The 19493-nt window shown below is 36.7% G+C and overlaps 1 protein-coding gene across 1 annotated transcript in view; it reads left to right on the plus strand.

Annotated features, from left to right (window-relative positions):
• The window catches only part of IQGAP2 (IQ motif containing GTPase activating protein 2), a 340576-nt gene that overhangs the window by 22490 nt on the left and 298593 nt on the right, over positions 1 to 19493 (plus strand). The gene's annotated exons all lie outside the window — the stretch shown is intronic.

The following is a 19493-nucleotide window of genomic DNA, read 5'->3' on the forward strand; positions in this document are numbered from 1 at the left end:
ATTGCTTTGATTTTTCTTTTTTACTCTTTTGGTCTTTTTATTTATTACCGTCTGCTGTACATAAGCACATTTTGAAGCCTCAGCAGCAAATTGCATTCTGACATTGCCTTGGAGAATCAAACACAATTAACTACCTCTTCCACCCATTATCAGACAAGGAAGGTCTTTTCTCTGCTTGAATGTGTCTAATAAGGATCCAATGTGGAGATTGTTGGATATGATGAAATGAATTGTTGATACAGATTTTCTGGCATTTCTTTGAAAATGCCATTTACTTCTCTTTCCCCTCTGAAAACAAAATAATGTCCTTCTTCCCATTAACCTTTCTTCTCTTCTTTTTACTCTCTACCCCAAATGATATATATTTTCTTTCTCCTCATTTCCTTCACAGTACTTTTCTGGAAATGGTTACTATACTGTGGGTGTTAGGCACTGGAAGACAAGAGGAGCTAGAAATAGAAACCCCAGTGGTAAAGCAACTTCCCAGGGCAGGTCGAGTGCAGGTTTTCCCACGGTTCCAGGCCAGTACCCTCAATCTCGACTCCTGCAAACAGGGAGATTTGATTTGGTCTCAGTGTTAGCTTAGTTTTGTTTCCCTTCATCAGAATCCAACAGCAGTTTTCGTCCAGCAGTCTTTTCCCTGGTCAGCTGGCACTCCTCCAGCAGGGGCCAAATTAGATGCAATTGAACATTAGCTTAAGTCTAACGTTTGGGGCTTGGTGTGTTTTGGATCAGCTTGAGTAGTGCCAGGCCAGAGGCTTTTGTTTTCTTAGTAAATGTCGTGCTAAGGAAGGGTTACTTCCCTTCTCTGGGAAATGAGCTTCACTTTCCTAGAAAGCATTCAAGGAAAAACTCTGGAGGTGGGGGAGAGGAGGGAAACTAATGCAAGTCATGGATATTGGATGGGATGTGAAGTAGGGACAGGCACTCTTTCAGGAAATTGAGGTAGTATTATTATTTTGAATTACTATCAATGATAATAATTCACGAGTTCTTCAGACCCATGTATTAGCACCATTCTTTTTTCTCTTTCCTTCTTGGAGGTCTTCCTTCTTTTCACCTTTCAGGCATTTTCCAGGGTGCAATTCCCAGAATAGGTAACCCCACACCAAAACTGTATCTGTCACCAGGAGATAAGGGTACAAGCACTTCCTTGTGAAAGGACATTGTGCCCTAGGATCATTATTACTGGTTGCCACAAACTCCGGGACTAAATCCTTTACCAAATCTGGAAAATCAATAGAATTGACAGAGGAATCCAGTCCTTTTCCATGAAGTGTCCTTGGGACAGGCTTGGGTGGTGAATGTGGCAAAAGGGGAGGGTTTGGAGGAAATGAATTCAGGAAAACTTAGAGGAAAGGAGTAAAAGAAAATAAGATTATAAGACTTTTTTTTTCAATGTGCTCAGTTCCTTCTCTTCCCACCCACTGCCAACACACATTTTAAGCTTTTCTAATTCCATTCATGGGACTAATTAAGGTTTTAGGATGTTGGTTACATAAAATAAAAGTCCCTCAAGATAATGCTTGAGGATTTGGCTTTGAAATAAAGAGTAGCTCAGTGAACCCAGCCAGCCGAGGTGAGATCAGAATAGGCGTTTTTTCATCTTTCTCAGGCACATGAAAAGTGAGGACCTCCTAAGAGAAACAAGTCTTATGACAGGTAAAGGATAATTGCCAAAAAAGTAACCTCACAAGGCCACAGAAAGCCTCCAGTCAGCATAGACTATTCAGCAGCTTTGCCTTTGCCAATAAGGGCACGTGAACAAGAGATCTTTTCATATGGGTCATGGTGACAGCTGGAGCCAATCTGGCAGCTCCACTTTTCAAGCTGTAAGTGATGGAGAGGTTATCGGCAAGAAACCAACATTCTTGCTGCTTCTTACCTGGGATGATGAATCCTAAGTTGAAGAGTAAAACAAGGCAGCCCTGAGACAGATGGGTTTTTGCTGCCTGACAGCTAATGGACCCTGACAGGGTGGGCAATCTCAAGAACCTGGTAGCAGACAGGAGCATTTAGATTCTTAGCTGTTTGTGCCCATCTAAAATAGGTAGCCAACAAAGAAAAGCTGGTGGCTTGGCAGTTATCACATCAGGACTGGTGACTTTTCAAACTGCTCATGCATAGAGGCAAACCTTGCCTCAAGGATACTTGGCAAGGCAGTAGTCTTAGGCAAGACTTCATAGCACTGCATTGGAGACATTATTGTTATTTATCCTGATGCTTTATTTTTTTTCAAAAAGTCTGGGCACAATTCATAAATCATAATACCTTACATTTTTTTCTTTAGATTTTTTTTTTTTTTTGGTTTGGGGGATGGCTGAGAAAAAGGAACTGAAGGGAAAATTTACTTCAAAATTAGTAGAATATTTAAAGGTCTTTTATGCAAAATGAAATAGAGAGGTTAGGGTTATGTCTTGTTCTGTGCCAACAATAGAAAAATTTCACCTGGACATTAATCTTCAGATGCAAAGTAATTTGTGGGGTGTTTGCTGAGGATCTCAACTTCTCAATAGAGTTTTTATTACATGGATGAATGGAACTGATGGCTTTCCTTAGGGTGGATAGATTGGGGGTGGGGGAAGGAGTCTATGAACTTAGTGAAAAGAATGACATCTTTATTCTTACTAATCTCTAACTGAAATTTAGCAGGAAATTAAAAAAAAATTATTCTAAGGAGTCCATAGGCTTCACCAGACTTCCAAAGGTGGCCTGGGTAGGTATTGCCTGACTCTGGCCTGTTGTCTGTTAGTTTAGGTTCAATATCAGAACAAAATGAGACACGAAGATCATCTAGCAGTTAACAAAATGAGATTTACTTAACCTTAGCAGGAGAGAGAGATACTTAACATAGCTATGCCTTGAGAACTCCTCGAATTAATTTAGACAAGGGCAGCTCCCTTGATGGGGTTGCATTTTCCCTAGCCAAGCATCCAAAAACCTGGAGGTCCTAAAGCTACTTAGGTAACCAGGAAGTGACATCAACAGCCTTAACTACTCTGAGCCAACTAAGCCTCCAGTGACCTCATTACCTTTTAAGGAAAAATTAGCCTCACTTTCATGGGGGAAGGGCTTGGATGTTGCTTCTACCATACAAAGGTTAAAAAAGTTAAAGAAACACAAAGAAGTTAAAAATCTCTAACCTAGTGCTTTTTTTCGTGTGTCCACAGTAACTTCCCTTCCCTTCTTCTTTTTATTCCTTTTTGTTTTAAAAGTTTTGAAGGGAGTCTTGAAGTAGTCTTTATATCTTGTGTTTAAAAAAAAACAAAAACACGACTTTTCCTTCCAGTCTGAAAGACCAGACACCATTACTAAAATTTAAGGCTTGATATTTATTGGACTTCGCATCCTAATCAATTTGTTCTTGCTATTCAAGAGGCTGGCTTATAAGAACTTCAATAATGATGATCATGATTTATTAATTTCACAATTGAATACGAAATTTTTCAATGTTGTTTTCCTTTACTTCCTGCTTCTATACCCTCCATTCTTACACCTCTTCCCAGGTTTCCTTGAATCTATGCCTTTGAACATTTCTTAAGGTTAGGGTGAAATTGTATTCCATTATATTAATAAATCATATTTTTTCAATTCTTTTTTTGTTTTCTGGTGAGGCAACTGGGGTTAAATGACTTGTCCATGGTCACACAGCTAGTTAAGTGTCAAGTGTCTGAGGCTGGATTTGAACTCACGTCTTCCTGACTCCCAGGCCAGAGCTCTATCCAATGTATCACCTAGTTGCCCCTATAACTTTCTTTTTTTCCCCTTTTTTTCTTCCCTCCCCTCTCCCCACTGTAGAGACTGCTACTATTAGACACAAATATACTATCTATCTATCTATCTATCTATGTAAAACCATTCCGTACATACTTCTATTTATCATTTCTTTCTCTGAATGCCGATAGTGTTTTTTCTTCATATGTTCTTTGTAGTTAATTTGGGTATTTATAATAGTCAAAATGACTTAGTGACTTAAAGTTGTTATTAAAACAGTATTGCTGTTATTGTATATAGTGTTCTCTTGGTTTTGCTCATTTTGCTCTTCATTATTTCATGTAAGTCTATCCATATTTTTCTAAGATCATTGGGCTCATCATTTCTTATAGCACAGTAGTATTCCATCACAATCATATAGCATGACTTGTTCAGCCATTCCCCAATTGACAGGCATCCCTGCAATTTTTAGGTCTTTGCTACCACAAAGAGAGCTGCTATAAATATTTTAGAACATGTAGGTTCTTTTCCTTTTTCCCTGATCATCTTGGGAAATAGACCACTTAGTAGTGTTATTGCTGGGTCAAAGAGTATAGGCAGTTTAATAACTCTTTGGGCATAATTCCAGATGCTTTCCAAAATGGTTAGATCAATTCACAATTCCATTAACAGTGAATTAATGTCCCAATTTTTCCACACCCCCTCCAGCATTTGTTGCTTTCCTCTTTAGTCATTTTAGCCAATCTGATAGGTATAAAATTATATCTCAGGGTTGTTTTAATTTGCATTTCTTTAATCAGTAATGATTTAAACAATTTTTTTATGTGACTATAAATTGTTTTGATTTCTTCATTGGAAAGCTGCCTGTGCATGTCCTTTGACTGTTTATCAATTGGGAAATGACTCATATTCTTATAGATTTGACAAAGTCCTTTATATATTTGAGATATAAGGCCTTTATATGGGAATCTGTCTATAAAACTTTTCCCCCAGTTTTCTGCTTTCTTTCTGATCTTGGCTGTATTTGTTTTACTTGTACAAACCCTTTTTAATTTAATATAATCAAAATTATCCATTTTATACTTCATACTACCCTCTCTCTCCTTTGTTCACAAATTGCTCACCTAGCCCTAAGTCTGAAAGGTAATATATTCCATGTTCTTCAGGTTTTCTTGTAATCTCTCTCTTTACATCCAGGTCATGTATCCATTTTGTTCTTATCTTGGTCTATGCCCAATTTCTGCCATATTGATTTCCAGTTTTCTTGACAATTTTTTACAAAATAATGAATTTGTATCCCCAAAACTTAAGTTTTTACACTTGTCAAATACAAGATTATAATATTTATTAATTTGTATGTCTACTCTGTCCCACTGATCTACCTTTCTATTTCTTAGCCAATACCAGATAGTTTTGATAATTACTGTCATATATAGTTTAAGATCTGGTACTACTAGATCTCCTTCCTTTATATTTTGTTTCATTAGTCCCTTTGATATTCTTGCCTTTTTGTTCTTCCAAATGAATTTTGTTTTTTTTTTTCTAATTTAGTGAAAATTTTTTTGGTAATTGAATTGGGATGGCATTAAATATATAAATTAGTTTATGTAAAATTGTTTTTATTACATTTTATAGAAATTTAGGGTATTATAAAGTCAGTAGAACATTTAATATCTGATACAAAGTAAGGATGTAACCATCTGGCTGTAAAGACTGAGTCTGTGTCGACTTGTTACATTCTTTTTAACATTTTATAACTGATAGTTATTAAGTTAAAGGAAGTTTGAACAGAAATGGGTTTTAAAAAATCAAAGAATAGATTAAGTGATCATAAGATCATAATTTTAGAGCTAGAAGGGACTTAAGAAGTCATGTAGTCCAGGGACATCAAATTCTTGTTCTGTGGACTGCATATGTATTAACTTATACAAAATTACAAATTAACATCATCTATGTTGTATTATAGTTTTATTTATCTTGTTAAAATTTTTCCCAATTACATTTTAATCTGCTTCTGGCAGACCTGGGAGTTTTCTAGTTGTGAGATTGATACCTTGTCCAAACTTCCCATTTCATCGACAAGGGAATGGAGGAGTGACTCCCCCAGGCTTAAGTAGGTAAATTAGGATTTGAGCCCAGGTCTTCAGGAAAGAAGGTCATGAACTATAATGACACAAAGTACGGGTCAATATCACTTCCTTCTTCTTACTATGAAACTCTGGTCTGCTTCCTTGTTTTTTAGCCCATGGATAATCTCGGTAGGTGTGTATGTGCATTAGTCTGAGTTCAGGAGTTGTGCAGTCTCTCCACGTACATATAGTTGCCATGGAAATGTTAGACAATCAGTTTTGTTTCCCCTGTTTCACTGACTAGGAAATGTGATAGTCAGTGGCAGTACAGTTCTCAAATTTAGGCACTCCAAAATCGTATTTTCATGATAGCTTTTGCCAGGATTGGATAGTAAACACAGTAGATTTGAAACTTCCTTGCTTGTTACTTGTAAATGCAATGAACTATTTAACAAACTAAGTTCAAAAGTACTTGGATTTAGCTATCAGAGTGTGTTCATTTCAATAGTATAAAGAATATATAGTTTTGTTCAGGGATCCAAGTTGGATGTCACATCTGACTGATCTTGTGTCCCACTCTGAAGGAGTGGAACATGGCCTCAGCCAGGATATCTACAGTGGAAGCAGGAATGAAGGGGGTCCTAGTGGTCATTTTTTGAAGCTTTTGACTCCTACATTTTTTGCTTATGGTATTCTATAAAATACAATTAAGTCTTTAGTTTTTTAAATGTTAATGTGATTGTGACCTCCCACCCTGAAAAATGAAGTAAAAGAAACCCATGGAAAAGAAATCTTTTTCAGTATATGTTAAAAATTGGCTTTATGGAAAATTAAAGGTCCATTCATAATGTTTGAGATTTGACTATAAAGTAATATTTTTAAAAAGATAACAGAATCATAGGGTCTTATAGTATGAGTGAGAAGGGTTCTTTATAAAGATTCCTGACCTCAAGCATTAGACTTTCTTTTGGAATGACCTTCAGAGCCTTTTGAAACCTAATAAGAAAATGCCTTGTTGCTTTGAACCCACATTATTTAAAGCTGAGAAATCAGATTACCTAACTGGATCATCTTATATTTTATTTTATTTGCCAAACCTGGCCACAAATTAGGCTACTAAAAAAAATTTTTTTTACAGCCATCCTCAAAGGACAAAGATTTGTCACCAATGATAATATTTAATAGAATGTTATACAAGCCTAGAAGAAAATTTTAGAAGAATAGTTCTTTTAGAAACAGACCTGTTAGGGAACTTATTTGCTTTCCTCCTGTAGACTACACCTCCTGGAATACTTCATGCGGATAGTCCTAGAGATTTTCTTAGGGGTTAGTATGCAGCACATAGATATCTCTGGGAGTTACTAAAAATTTTTTCTGCTTTATTTTTGTATCACCTTTTTCAAATAAAGTTTTTATTGATCTTTTTTTTTACATCATTATCCCCAGTAGTTTCCCTGACTGCCCAAGAGAGTCATCCTATATAACAAATAGTATTTTTTAAAGACAAAAAAGAGGAAAAAATTAGTACAATAATCAATACACTGAAAAGGTCTGAAAACATGCAATATGCAAAACTATGTACCTCCCATCTTCAAAAAGGGGTGGGTTGGAAGTATCCTCATGAATCTTTATTTGAGTCATACTTCATATTTATAATTATGCTACATTCGCTTAAGAATATTATTTGAATCAGCCCGGATCCACCTTCTTACCCTCCCACCTCAAATTCTACCCCTCCATTTGAGAACAGGAAAAAAAAACAAAACCCATCACAAATCTGCATGTCAGTCATAGCACATTTCCACATTGGCCATGTTCAAAAAAATTTCCTCACTCTACATTCCAAGTCTGTCTCTCTCTCTCTCTCTCTCTCTCTCTCTCTTTTTGGTTAATCATTATAATGATAAGTTCAGCACAATAGTATTCCAACACATTTATATCCCATTACATATTTATCCATTACACAATTTATAGGCACTTTCTCAGATTCCCATCCTTTGCCACCTCAAATGCATATTCTTGTGCATTCTTAGAGTTTGTTTTGTTTAAGAATAATCCTCCCCTTAATATGCCCTTCCTCTAATATCTCCTCTCCCTTCTCCCTTTTCCCTTATTTTTCTGTTGAGTGAAATGGATTTTTTTTTTTTACCCAACTCTATATAGGAGTGTTCTTCCTTCTTTTGACCACTTCACATGAAAGTTAAGTTCAAATGTCAGTCACTCCCTCATCACACGATTTAAGAAATCCCAAGATTTCTTAAAGAGGATATATAGGGTTTTTGGTTTTTGTTTTTTTTTTGGTCACGGTGTTCAGATAGTCCAATGATTCTTAAATTTTTTTTCTCCTTGATCTGTTTTCCAGGTCATTTTTTTTTTTTTTGCTATGACTACTTTACATTTTCTTCCACTTTTTTCCAGCTTTTTGGTTTTATTTTAATATTTCTTGTTGTCTCGTGAAGTAATTGGCTTCCATTTGGTCCATTTGAATTTTCAGGGAGTTTGTTGCTTGGGCAAGGTTTTATAACTCTTGTGTCCTGTAATTAATTCCCTCCAATTCTTTCTTTCATAGCTTTCATTTCTTTTCTAATTTTTTCTGAAATGCTTTCATTCCATGTATAAAAACGTTTTTAGCTCTATTTTTTTTTTTAACAATTGCTTCATCTATTCCAGAAATTCTCTTTGAGTTTGTTTCCAAGTTGTACTTTTCTCTGAAGAATTGCTTGTCGGTGTTTTGGGGTAATTCTCTTCTGCTTTTGTGTTCAGTGTGGTGTGGTTCTTTTTTTATTTGCCCATTCTTCCAGCCTACTTCCTGACTTTGGAACTGAAGTTAGAGTTGGGCTCTGTGATACTTCTGGGGGAAGATCTGGGCTGGTCCTGTTGATTTCTTGGGGGTATTGACTATTGTGTTATCCCAGAATCTTAGGGACAGGTTGGGACTTCGAGGTTTTGAGAATTCCCAAAGGGGTATGATCCAGGGCAAATGTCTGTTTGCTGCTCCCCCCATCTGCGTTCCTAACCTGGGTTTGGTTCTGGGCAAGAGTAGATTGCTACTAGACTCCAACCCTTTGATCTAGCTGTTGGTTCAAAGTGGCGGCATTGCATTCTCCCGTTTGGTCCTGTGTCTGCCTTGGCTTTTTCTTAGCAGGCTGGCCTAGGTGCTGGAAGCGATTTCCTCATCTGAGCTCGGGATCTGAGCCAAACCACTACTGTTGCCTTCTGTTCTTCATTTCTCATAACATTGCCCAGGACTTCCCTACGGGAGAACATCCTTGCTCTATGCAGGTCCCTTTCTCACTCAAACTAGGACTGAGTGGTGGGCAACAAAGCTATCATTTGGCATCTGTCCCTGTCTTTGTCACCCCAGTGTGGGCCTAGGGGTAGTCCAGTATGGGTCCAGGATCTCCTCTTGTGCTTGTGTGCAGCCTCTCCCATGTCTCTGGAGTGCTTCTGCCCTGACCCTGCCCTCAGAGTCTGCAGCCCTTTGTCTCCCTATACTAACCTTGATCAGACGAAGGACTCACTGACTTTTTCTGGCTTTCTCCATTAGGATTTGGTTTGGTGTGTTTTACACATCCATTAAGAGAAGTTGTGGATAGGAGCACAACTACATTGCTTCCTTCTATTCCTATCATCTTAATTTTCAAATATATCCTTCCTCCTTATATTGCCCAGAGAACTAACCCTTATAACAAAGAATAAAAAAGAAAGGGGGGAGTGGAAAGGGAATCAGTTCAGCAAAACTAATTCATATGTCAACCGAGTCTTGACATTCTAGCCAATGTTCAATAACCAGTCAATCTCTGACCAATGCAAAGAAGGGAGAAGAGGTATATTTTTTATTTTTTTTAATTTAATTTTGTTGCTTTCAGTTAATGAAAATCTACTTGTCCCTCCCATCACTGAAAAAGAAAGAAAAACAAAACTCTTGTAACAAATACATATAGTCAAGCAAAGTGAATTCCTATGTTGACCATTTGTCCAAAAAATATATCTGTACCCTCAGTCTACCACCTTTCTGTTGGGGGGAGGTTAATATGTTTCATCATGAATCCTCTGTAATTAAGGGTCATTTTGTTGATCAGATTTCTTAAGTCTTTCAAAGTTACTGGTTTTTATAATGTTAGTATAAAAATTGTTTTCTGGTTCTTTAAAATTTTTTTATTCATTCTTAAACTTAAATACATAAAGGGAAAACAAAGAGAACATTTCCATGTATACACCACAACCTAAAAAGTAGATTCACTATAAAACTTTACATTTCACATTGTTTACTTAAAAAAAAAACTAAGTGCTACTTGTTTTCAAAGCTACTCTGCTTTCTATGCTTCCTTTTATACTCTCTTTTGTTCTCTGCTATGCACTTTTTATATTTTTTCTCTCCACCCCCCAGTCCCCCTCACCCCCCAGCCATCACTACACACAAATATTTCTATATATGTAAAATCATACCATACATAGTTCTGTTTATTAGTTCTTTCTCTGGCAGCAAATAGTATCCTCCTTTATAGTTCCTTTTTAGTTAATTTGGGCATCCATTTATTTATTTATTGATTTTTGGAGAGGCAGCTGGGGTTAAGTGACTTACACAGGGTCACACAGCTAGTAAGTGTTATATGTCTGAGGCCGGATTTGAACTCGGGTCCTCCTGAATGCAGGGCTGGTGCTCTATCCACTGTGCCACCTAGCTGCCCCAAATTTGGATACTTATAATAGTCAAAATGACCTAGTCACTCAAAGTCATTCTTAAAACAATATTGCTGTTACTGTATACAATGTTCTCTTGGTTCTGCTCATTTTGCTCTTCATTATTTTGTGCAAGTGTTTCTATGTTTTTCTAAAATCAACAAGCTCATTATTCCTTACAGCACAGTAGTATTACATCACAATCATCTACCACAACTTGTTCAGCCGTTCCCCAAGTGATGGGCATCTCCTCAATTTCTAGTTCTTTACGACCACAAAGAGAGCTGCTATAAATATTTTAGAACATACAGGTTCTTTTCCTTTTCTCCTAATCATCTTGAGAAACGTACCTAATAGTGGTATTGCTGGGTCAAAGGGCATGGGCAGTTTAAAAACTCTTTGGACATAATTCTGGATTGCTCTCCAAAATGGTTGGATTAGTTCACAGCTCCATTAACAAGAGTAGATTGCTAGTGTCCTAATTTTTCCAAATCCCTTCCAACATTTGTTGCTTTCCCCTTCAATCATTTTAACCAATCTGATAAATGATATCTCAAGGTTGTTTTAATTTGCATTTCTCTAATCAATATTAAGATCATTTTTATATGACTATAAATTATTTTGATTTCTTTATCTGAAAATTGCCTGTTCATATCCTTTGACCATTTATCAATTGGGGAATGACTCATATTCTTATAGATTTGATAAAGTTCTTTATATATTTGAGATATGAGACCTTTATCTGAGAAACTGTTTATAAAATCCACAACCTCCCCCAATTTCTCCTTTCCATTTGATCTTTTCCTGTCTGCTTACTTTACTCTGCGTCATTTGATACAATCAAACAACACTAAGTGCCTATTATGTGCCAGGCACTGTGACAATCTAATGGGGGAAACAACTAGAACAGAATATAGATTCCATGTAGCTGCTAAGTGGTGAAGTGGACAGAGCATTGGGCCCAGAGTCAGGAAGACCTGAGTTCAAACCTGGCCTCAGACGTTTACTAGCTGTATGGCCCTGAGCAAGTCACTTAACTCCTATTTGCCTCAATTCCTCATCTGTAAAATGAGCTGGAAAAGGAAATGGCAAACTACTCTAGTATCTTTGCCACGAAAACCCCAAATGGCTTCATGAAGAGTCAACATGACTGAAAAACAAAAACAACATAGATACCATAAAGAATTATGTGCCAAAAACTGGTGCTTGATGAACTTATGGCAAAATAAAATTATCAAAGTTGAGAGTGGTGAAACTAATTATTTAATAAATATTTCTTGGGAAAACTGGATAGCAACATGGAAGAAAAAATATAGGTCCTCTTTTCATGAAATAAGTTGAAGTTGGATCACAGATTGGAACAACAAAAAGTAGAAAGTAGACCAGGAGTAGCAGTCAGGGGAAGCCTATGGATCCTTCCCAGAATATTTTTTAAATACATAAAATAAAGTAACATAGGATTACAAAAGAAACCAATTATGTTGAAATATGATTATAAAAAATATTTAAAATTCATGGATTCAAGGTTAAGAACTCCTGCAGAAGAAGTCAGGTTGTCACTTGTTATTGTTTTAGAAGGGTTTGGGGATTTGTCCCCAGTGTTCTGTGATTTGATCTGAGGTTTGGTGACATTGCTTAGTATTTTTTGTATAAGTGCTTATTAAAGAAGCTGGACAGCTAGGTCCTGATTAATGTGAATAACCAATCCCCTGAAGTGCTCTCATTGAATCTGTATTGCCTCTTTCTGTTGGGCTGGAACTAATTATCAAATTTTTCATCATTATAACTGCAAATTGTGCTAATTTGGATCACTTCAACTGATTCATTATTTACACTAATTGGGACCTGCCAGTAGTTTCTTTTTCAGTATTGTATTTTGCTGTGATTTTAGATCAATATGCTTTTCTTAATAAAATAAAATGTATTGTCTAGCCTTCCATATTTCTCTACGTCTTGGGATACTGTTCATTTCCATATTGTTTTATATTTGAATGTTTGGAAAGAGTTACCCAGGGACCCAACTAGACCAGGTGATTTTTTGTAGAGTAATTCATTTATAACTTGCCTTATTTCTTCCTTTGAGATTGGTCAATTTAAGTTATCTTTTTCTTTGTCTAAATTAATAAAACACAATCTTGTAAATAATCATCCAATTCATTGAAATTGTCTAATTTATTGGTGTGTGAATGTATTTGACATTCTGGTATTCCTATTTTCCTTTACATATTTTATGATCATTTCTTTTTTTAAATTTTGATTCAAACTTTGATTCAGATTGATTCAAATTGATTTTTTTTAATGGTTTGTTGATTTCATTAGCCTTTTGAAAAACCAATTTTGTGTTTTCAAGTTCATTTTTTATCCTGTTTCTGATTTAATTGTTTCAGTTCTCTCTTTCTACTTTGCTTTGATCATTTTGTTCCTTTTCTAATATCTAAAAACAAACTTGGAAATGTAAAACCAAAAGTCCAGGAAGCAAACTCAGATCTAAACAAAGAAGTACTAAGTGCTATGGGATGTACATGTGCCAGGGTAGATTGGAAAAAGTGAAATAGAATCAATACCTCTGCCAGAAACTAAAAGATGTAGACTCAACGTATTTAATCTTTCTCTCTCATTAATGTGGACATTAAAAGCTACGATTTTTCTTTTAGGAACAGCTTTGGCAGCATCACATATATTTACCTGTATGTTCTGATTGATCTCATAATATTTTGATTAATGTTCTGATTGTCTTGATTTTTTTCTCTTTTTTTTCAGCTCACACCTGTGATTTCATCAGTTTAGGGATCTCCTAATACAGAATAGCACTCACTGATTATGCCAATTGCATCACCCCAGAATGGGTTAGAGCCTCAAGATCCATAATCTTTACGTGTAATTTAAGTTTCAGAGAGTTGTGTAGGTCACTGAAAGTCAAAGACTTATTTTTCACACAACTATGAATGAGTGAATGAATGAATATATAAATGAATGAAAAACATTTACTAAAAACTTACTGAATACCGGGCACAATGTTAAGCACTGGGGAAGACAGACATTGGCAAGCAAGATAGTCCTTGTCTTTAAGGAGCTAATGGAGAAGAAAATGTAGAAATGGGTGGCGAGAGGCCAGGGCTGAGGGGGTGGGTGGAGAAGGGAGAGATACACATGGTTTAGAAATGACTAGAAAGTAGAGTAGTAACCTGGTTCTGGGCAAGGTAAAGCAAAATGTCAGAGCCCAGGATTGAGTGCTGATAGGAGGGGGATGATGCTAATATGATCTATGTGACATAGTGTATAGAGTGTTCAAAACACATACTTCCTTAGATATTTACTAGGTATGAGACTCTGGGTAAATCACTTAACCTGTCACAACTTCAGCTATGAGCATAATAACAGCAGCTACCTACCAGGGTTGGTGTGAAGGTCAAATGAGATAATATTTATAAAACAACTTGCAAGCCTTAAAGCAATTTGTTTTATGCTAGCTAGCACTTAGTTATAATCAATTTTATTTTATTTTCAGGTCCACATTTTCTTTTTCTCAATCTCCCCTGTTTGAGAAAGCAAGAAAAACAAAACCTGCTAATAACCAGTGCAGTCAAGCAACACAAATTGCTACATTGCTTGTGTCAAAAAACAAAAAAACAAAAATGTGACTCAATCTGAGCTCTTGAGTCCATCACCTCTATCAGGAGATGGGAAGCATCATGTGTCCTCTGGAACTGTGATCTGTGTCAATCAGAGGTCCTAAGTTTTTCAAAGTTATTTGTCTTTATGATATTGTTATTGCATAAATTGTTCTCCTAGTCTTGCTCACAATCATTTTGTATCAATTTGTAAAAGTCTTCCCAATTTTCTCTGCAACCATCACCTTCATCATTTTTTATTTTGTTATTCAGTCATTTTTCAGTCACGTCTGACTCTTTGGTGGTCCCATTTGGGGCTTTCTTGACAAAGGTAACTGTAGTGAATTTGCTATTTCCTTCTCCATTTCATTTTACAGAAGAGGCAAACAGGGTTAAGTGACTTGCCCAGGGTCACACAGTTGTTAGTGTCTGAGTGCCAGATTGAACTCAGGAAGACGAGTCTTACTGACTTCAGGCCTGACACTCTATTCACTTTGCCACCTACCTGCCTGGTAAGAGGCATTTTGCTCCTTCCTAACTGAGTGAGGACCTTTCAGTTTAATGCCTTTGGCTTCATAGAGGGGTTCTTACCTGATAAAGCTATCAGGGTGTAGCATCTTTTTAATTATGTTAAGTGGATGTGAGATTCAATAGACTCCCCCTGATCATACACACACAGACACAGACACACACACACACACACACACACACACATTGAAGGAGTTTTTTGTGTTTTTGTTTGTTTGTTTTTTAATCTTTGGTGCCCTTACTATGAATATGTGAAGTAGAGACCCGTACACAGGTTTTGTGTCATGTTGCTTAAAATAAATGTTTTATCCAAATTACCTAATGAAATAATTAAGAACCTTTTGCCTTTAGATTTACAATGGAAATTGAAAAAAAAAATATATATATATATGTCCATTGAAATCCTTATAGTACATAGCCAAAACCAACTTGTGTCTTTAGGCACCTTTCTAAAATTACCTTTTTTTTTTGTAAATTTCAAGTTTATTCATAGAAGTATGATGTCTTGATTTTAAAGATAATATTCCTGCTGTCTTTTTTGCATTCATCAAGCCAAGTCTTTTCTGTGGTTGTGGGAACTGGAACTGGGTATGTTTTAAGAGGGGCATTATATGTCTAGATAAGAATGAACAAGATGATCTAAGAAATTAGGTCCTAAGAAGAATAGTTCATGGAACTGTGTGGATATTTAGTCTGGAGAAGAGAAGGCTCAGAGAGAACATCATAGTAGGCTAAATGTATTTGAAGGTTTATGATGTAGGAGAAGAGGAAGTTACCTGAAATAAGATTTCATTCCACTCCCAGGAGAAATTTTAAATCATAAAATTGCAAACTTTCACTGAGATAATAGTAATAGTCATGAGAATGATTAGAGCTATTGAAGTATAGAATGGTCTTCATGGAGTTCTCCTGGGTTCTCTGTTACTTGAATTGTGAAAACAGTACTTAATGTTAATATGTTGGAAATACTATAGAAGAGATTGTTTCATTGGTTGAACTTCTATGAAATTTAATGTCATTCCAACCCTAGGATTCTCTGCTTATTTTACATTTTAGATTGTGATAATTTTGTGGATGCTTAATTTCAAATTTTGCATGACATCTATTATAACCCTTTGACTACAAACTTTTTTATTAATAATAATCTTTCAATTTAGCCTCTTGATCACTGTATTTTACAAGCTACAGCAATATTTTTCTTTCTTTTTAAAGATTTCATTGAACAAGTTGATCAAAACCAACATGGTAGTGTTTATCAGGAGGCAGCCTTGAGGTCTGCAAACTCCAGAGTTTCCTTGTAGTGAAAACTTTAGCTGTTTTCTTGAATGGAAAAGTTATCACAGTATACTTGCATTATAATGTTTGTAACCTTAGTCATAATTCAAACATATGTATCACCTTGAGTGCCTGTTATGTAAGTCATTACTGTGAAAAGTGCTCATATATATATGCATATATATATATTTAATATAGTTTTTAAAAATATAATTTCAGGGAAAGGAAGGGATGGAAATGACAAAGTAAGTTTACTTTTGCTGCAAGGTTGGGTATATTGCGATAATTTGTAGAGGACAGAATAAGGAGAAGCCCAAGGCAACTCACAGAAAATGTTTCTTCCTGCTTCCTACTTCTCTCCCTCTTCCTCTCCCCTTCCCCCTCTTCCCTCCTCCCTCCTCTCTCTCCTTCTCTTTCATTCCCTCCCCTCTCTCCCTCTTTCCCTCCTCCCCCCTCAATTTATTAAGGGCAACTTTGAAGGAAAAAAGTGTTGCCAAGTCATCAAAGTCCAACAGGAAGCCTGATATGGTGTGTGTATGTGTGCCTCTGTGTGTGTGTGTGTGTGTATGTGTGCCTCTGTGTGTGTGTGTGTGAGTGTGTGTGTGTGTGTGTGTGTGTGTTAAAGGAGGGGAGTGCTAGTACCATTTGTTTCACCCCTCTGATGGACAGTTTTATGGGCAAATTGCTTATATAAGAATGTCAGGGCTTTTTTTTTTTTTTTAAATACCAGTTGAACCACTTCCTTCTTTTCCCTCCCTTTCTTCTTGAGTCACTGCCAGGCTTTAGCCTCCTGGTCTTCTCCTTCCCCTAACCATAATTTTTTTTTTTTGTTGTTGTTCTTTTTGAGAGGGTCAATATATAAAGAGTATAGAGCCAACCTGTAATGTATGCTTTTAAGGAGACAGGCAATCCAAATTCACAATGTCTTTGTGGAATTTTATTTTTCTGTAAGGACAATGGTGAGGAGGGCATATTGCTTGTGAAATAGAAAATGAAATTCTAGTGTTCCAGATGGAAGAAAATATATTATTTTAGAATTTCTGAGGTTTCCAGCAGTCTTCATTTTGAAGATCCAAGCTTTTATATAATAACCAGTTAGTGTAAAATTTATGTGAGCAAAAGTCACAGTAGTTTTATATATTTAAAATGAAAAGATATTTAAACTATTGATGATATGCTGTGTAAATAAAATGCAAAATTTTGTTTCTGAGACACAACTGGCCTTAATATAATTTAGGATCTCCATAGACCCTAGGTTTTTGTTTTTTTTTAAAGCACATGTATGTCAGCGTGTATGTATACCTTTAAAATAAAATTTAAATACCATGTCATATACAAAATTTAATATTTTCTGAGCAGTTTTAATTTTTATTTGTTAAAACTTAGAAATTTTTTTTTATTTTTTATTATTACTCTTAAAATGTTTATTTTTAGCTTCAAATTCTCTCTCTCTCTCTCCACCCTCTACCCCCAAAATTGAAAAGACAAGAAACAAGATAACCCATTATATATAAAAAGTCAGGCAAAACATTTTCACATTAGTTATATTGAAAAAAAAAAGCAAGAAAAAGTGAAAAAATGTGCTTCAATCTGCATTCAGAGTTCATCAGTTCTCTCTGGAAGTGAACAACATTTTTCATCATGACACATATTTCTTAAGATCAAGATGTTGGAATTACATTCAGTGAAATTCAACAATCACTGAGCATTTATTAAGTATCTATTGTGTGCAAGACACTGTGCTAGGCACAGGAGATACAAAGTCAAGGGTAAAATCATTTTTTGCCCTCTAGAGGCTTCTATGCTTTGAGTGGTGGGGTGGGGGTGGGGGTAGAGATAAATGTACTCACATGTAAGTATATGCAGAATAGGTACAGACTCAATAAAAAATGATTGTTTTTGAAAGGGGAAGGCACTTGCAGGGTCACAAGGAAAGTTCATATGTAGGTAGCTCTTGAGCTGAGTCTTGAAGGAATTTCTAAGCAGAGGTGAGGAAGGATGAGAGCATTCCATGCATGGTGGACAGGCCCAGATGGTGGAGGGGAGGAAATGGACAGCCCCAAGGCCACTTTGTCTGGCCTTCTAGGGATTGTAGAGGGTAGTAATGAGTATGAATGCTAGAAAGGGACCCAGTGGTGAAGACTTTAAAATGGCAAACTGCTTTATTGTAATCACAGAGGTAAGAGAGAATCGCTAAAATTTGAGTAGGGAAGTAACATGGTCAGATCTGAACTTTAGGAAAATCATTTTGGCAGCTGTGTGGAGAATGGATTGGGGGAGGGAAGGACTTGAGACAGGAAAACCAATTTGTGGTTGTTAAGTTGTTCTAATTGTGTCCAACTGTAACCCCTTGATGATATCCTTGGCAAAGATACTGGAGTGGTTTGTCATTTCCTTCTCCAGCTCATTTTACAGATGAGGAAACTAAGGCAAACAGGATGAAGTGACTTGCCCAGGGTCACATAGCTAGGGAGTATCTGAAGACGAGTCTTCCTGACTTTAGGCCTGATGGTCTATCTACTTCAACATCTAGCTGCCCCAAGACCAGTTAGGAAGATTCTAATAAATCTAGATGAGAGATGAGGGCCTGAGCTACAGTGGTGATGCTGTGAGTAGAGAGAAGGGGATGGATGGTCAGACAGTGAGTTGCAAAATAAGTGGACTTGTGGAATGACTGAGTTGAGGATAACAGGAAGGTAAACCTGGGTGACTAGAAGAATAGAAATAGGGATGCTTCTCCTATGCATAAGGTGCCTTGAGAAACACTGGGGGATAGAAAGATGCAAAAATGAGAGTTCTTGCCCTCAAAGAGTTTAGGGTGATATGATGTTATTAAAGTTACTTGGAAGTCAGGAGGCTTAGATACGGAGGGAGACAATTCTAGGCCTGAGGGACAGCCGGAGAAAATGCCTGGAACTGAGAGATGGAGTGTCTTATTTGTGGAACAGTAGGGAGGCAACTGAATCAAAAAGTATCACACCAGGGGCAGTTAGGTGGTACAGTGGATAGAGCACTGGCCCTGAGGGGTCAGGAGGACCTGAGTTCAAATTTGGCCTCGGACACATAACACTCACTAGCTGTGTGACTCTGGTCAGGTCACTTAAACCAAATAGCCTCATCAAAAAAAAAAAAATTCTCTTTTGGGGAAGCTAGGTGGTGCAGTGGATAGAGCACCAGCCTCGGAGTCAGGAGGACCTGAGTTCAAATTTGGCCTTAGACACTTGACACTTACTAGTTGTGTGACCCTGGGCAACTCACTTAACCCCATTGCCTCGAAAACAACAACAACAACAACAACAAAAAAGTACCACACAGTAGGGAGTAAGGTGTAAGAAGACTGGCAAGGTGTTGGGCAGCTAAGTTAAGAAGGGCTCTGAAGGCTAAAAGGAAGATTTTGTATTTTATCCTGGATCAAATAGGGAGCCACTGGAATTTATTGAGTAGGGGAGTGAAAAATCACTTTGATGGTTTAATGGAGGTTGGACTGGAGTGCAGAGAGACTCATGGCAGACAGACCCATTAGCAGGTTATTAAAATAGTACAGGTGCAAAATGACAAGGGCCTGCACTAGAGTGGTGGCAGTACCAGAGGAGAGAAAGGGGTCATATTTGAC

The sequence above is a fragment of the Vombatus ursinus genome, unplaced genomic scaffold (assembly GCF_900497805.2).
Source record: "Vombatus ursinus unplaced genomic scaffold, bare-nosed wombat genome assembly UNPS02014772.1, whole genome shotgun sequence".
NCBI classification, from domain to species: domain Eukaryota; kingdom Metazoa; phylum Chordata; class Mammalia; order Diprotodontia; family Vombatidae; genus Vombatus; species Vombatus ursinus.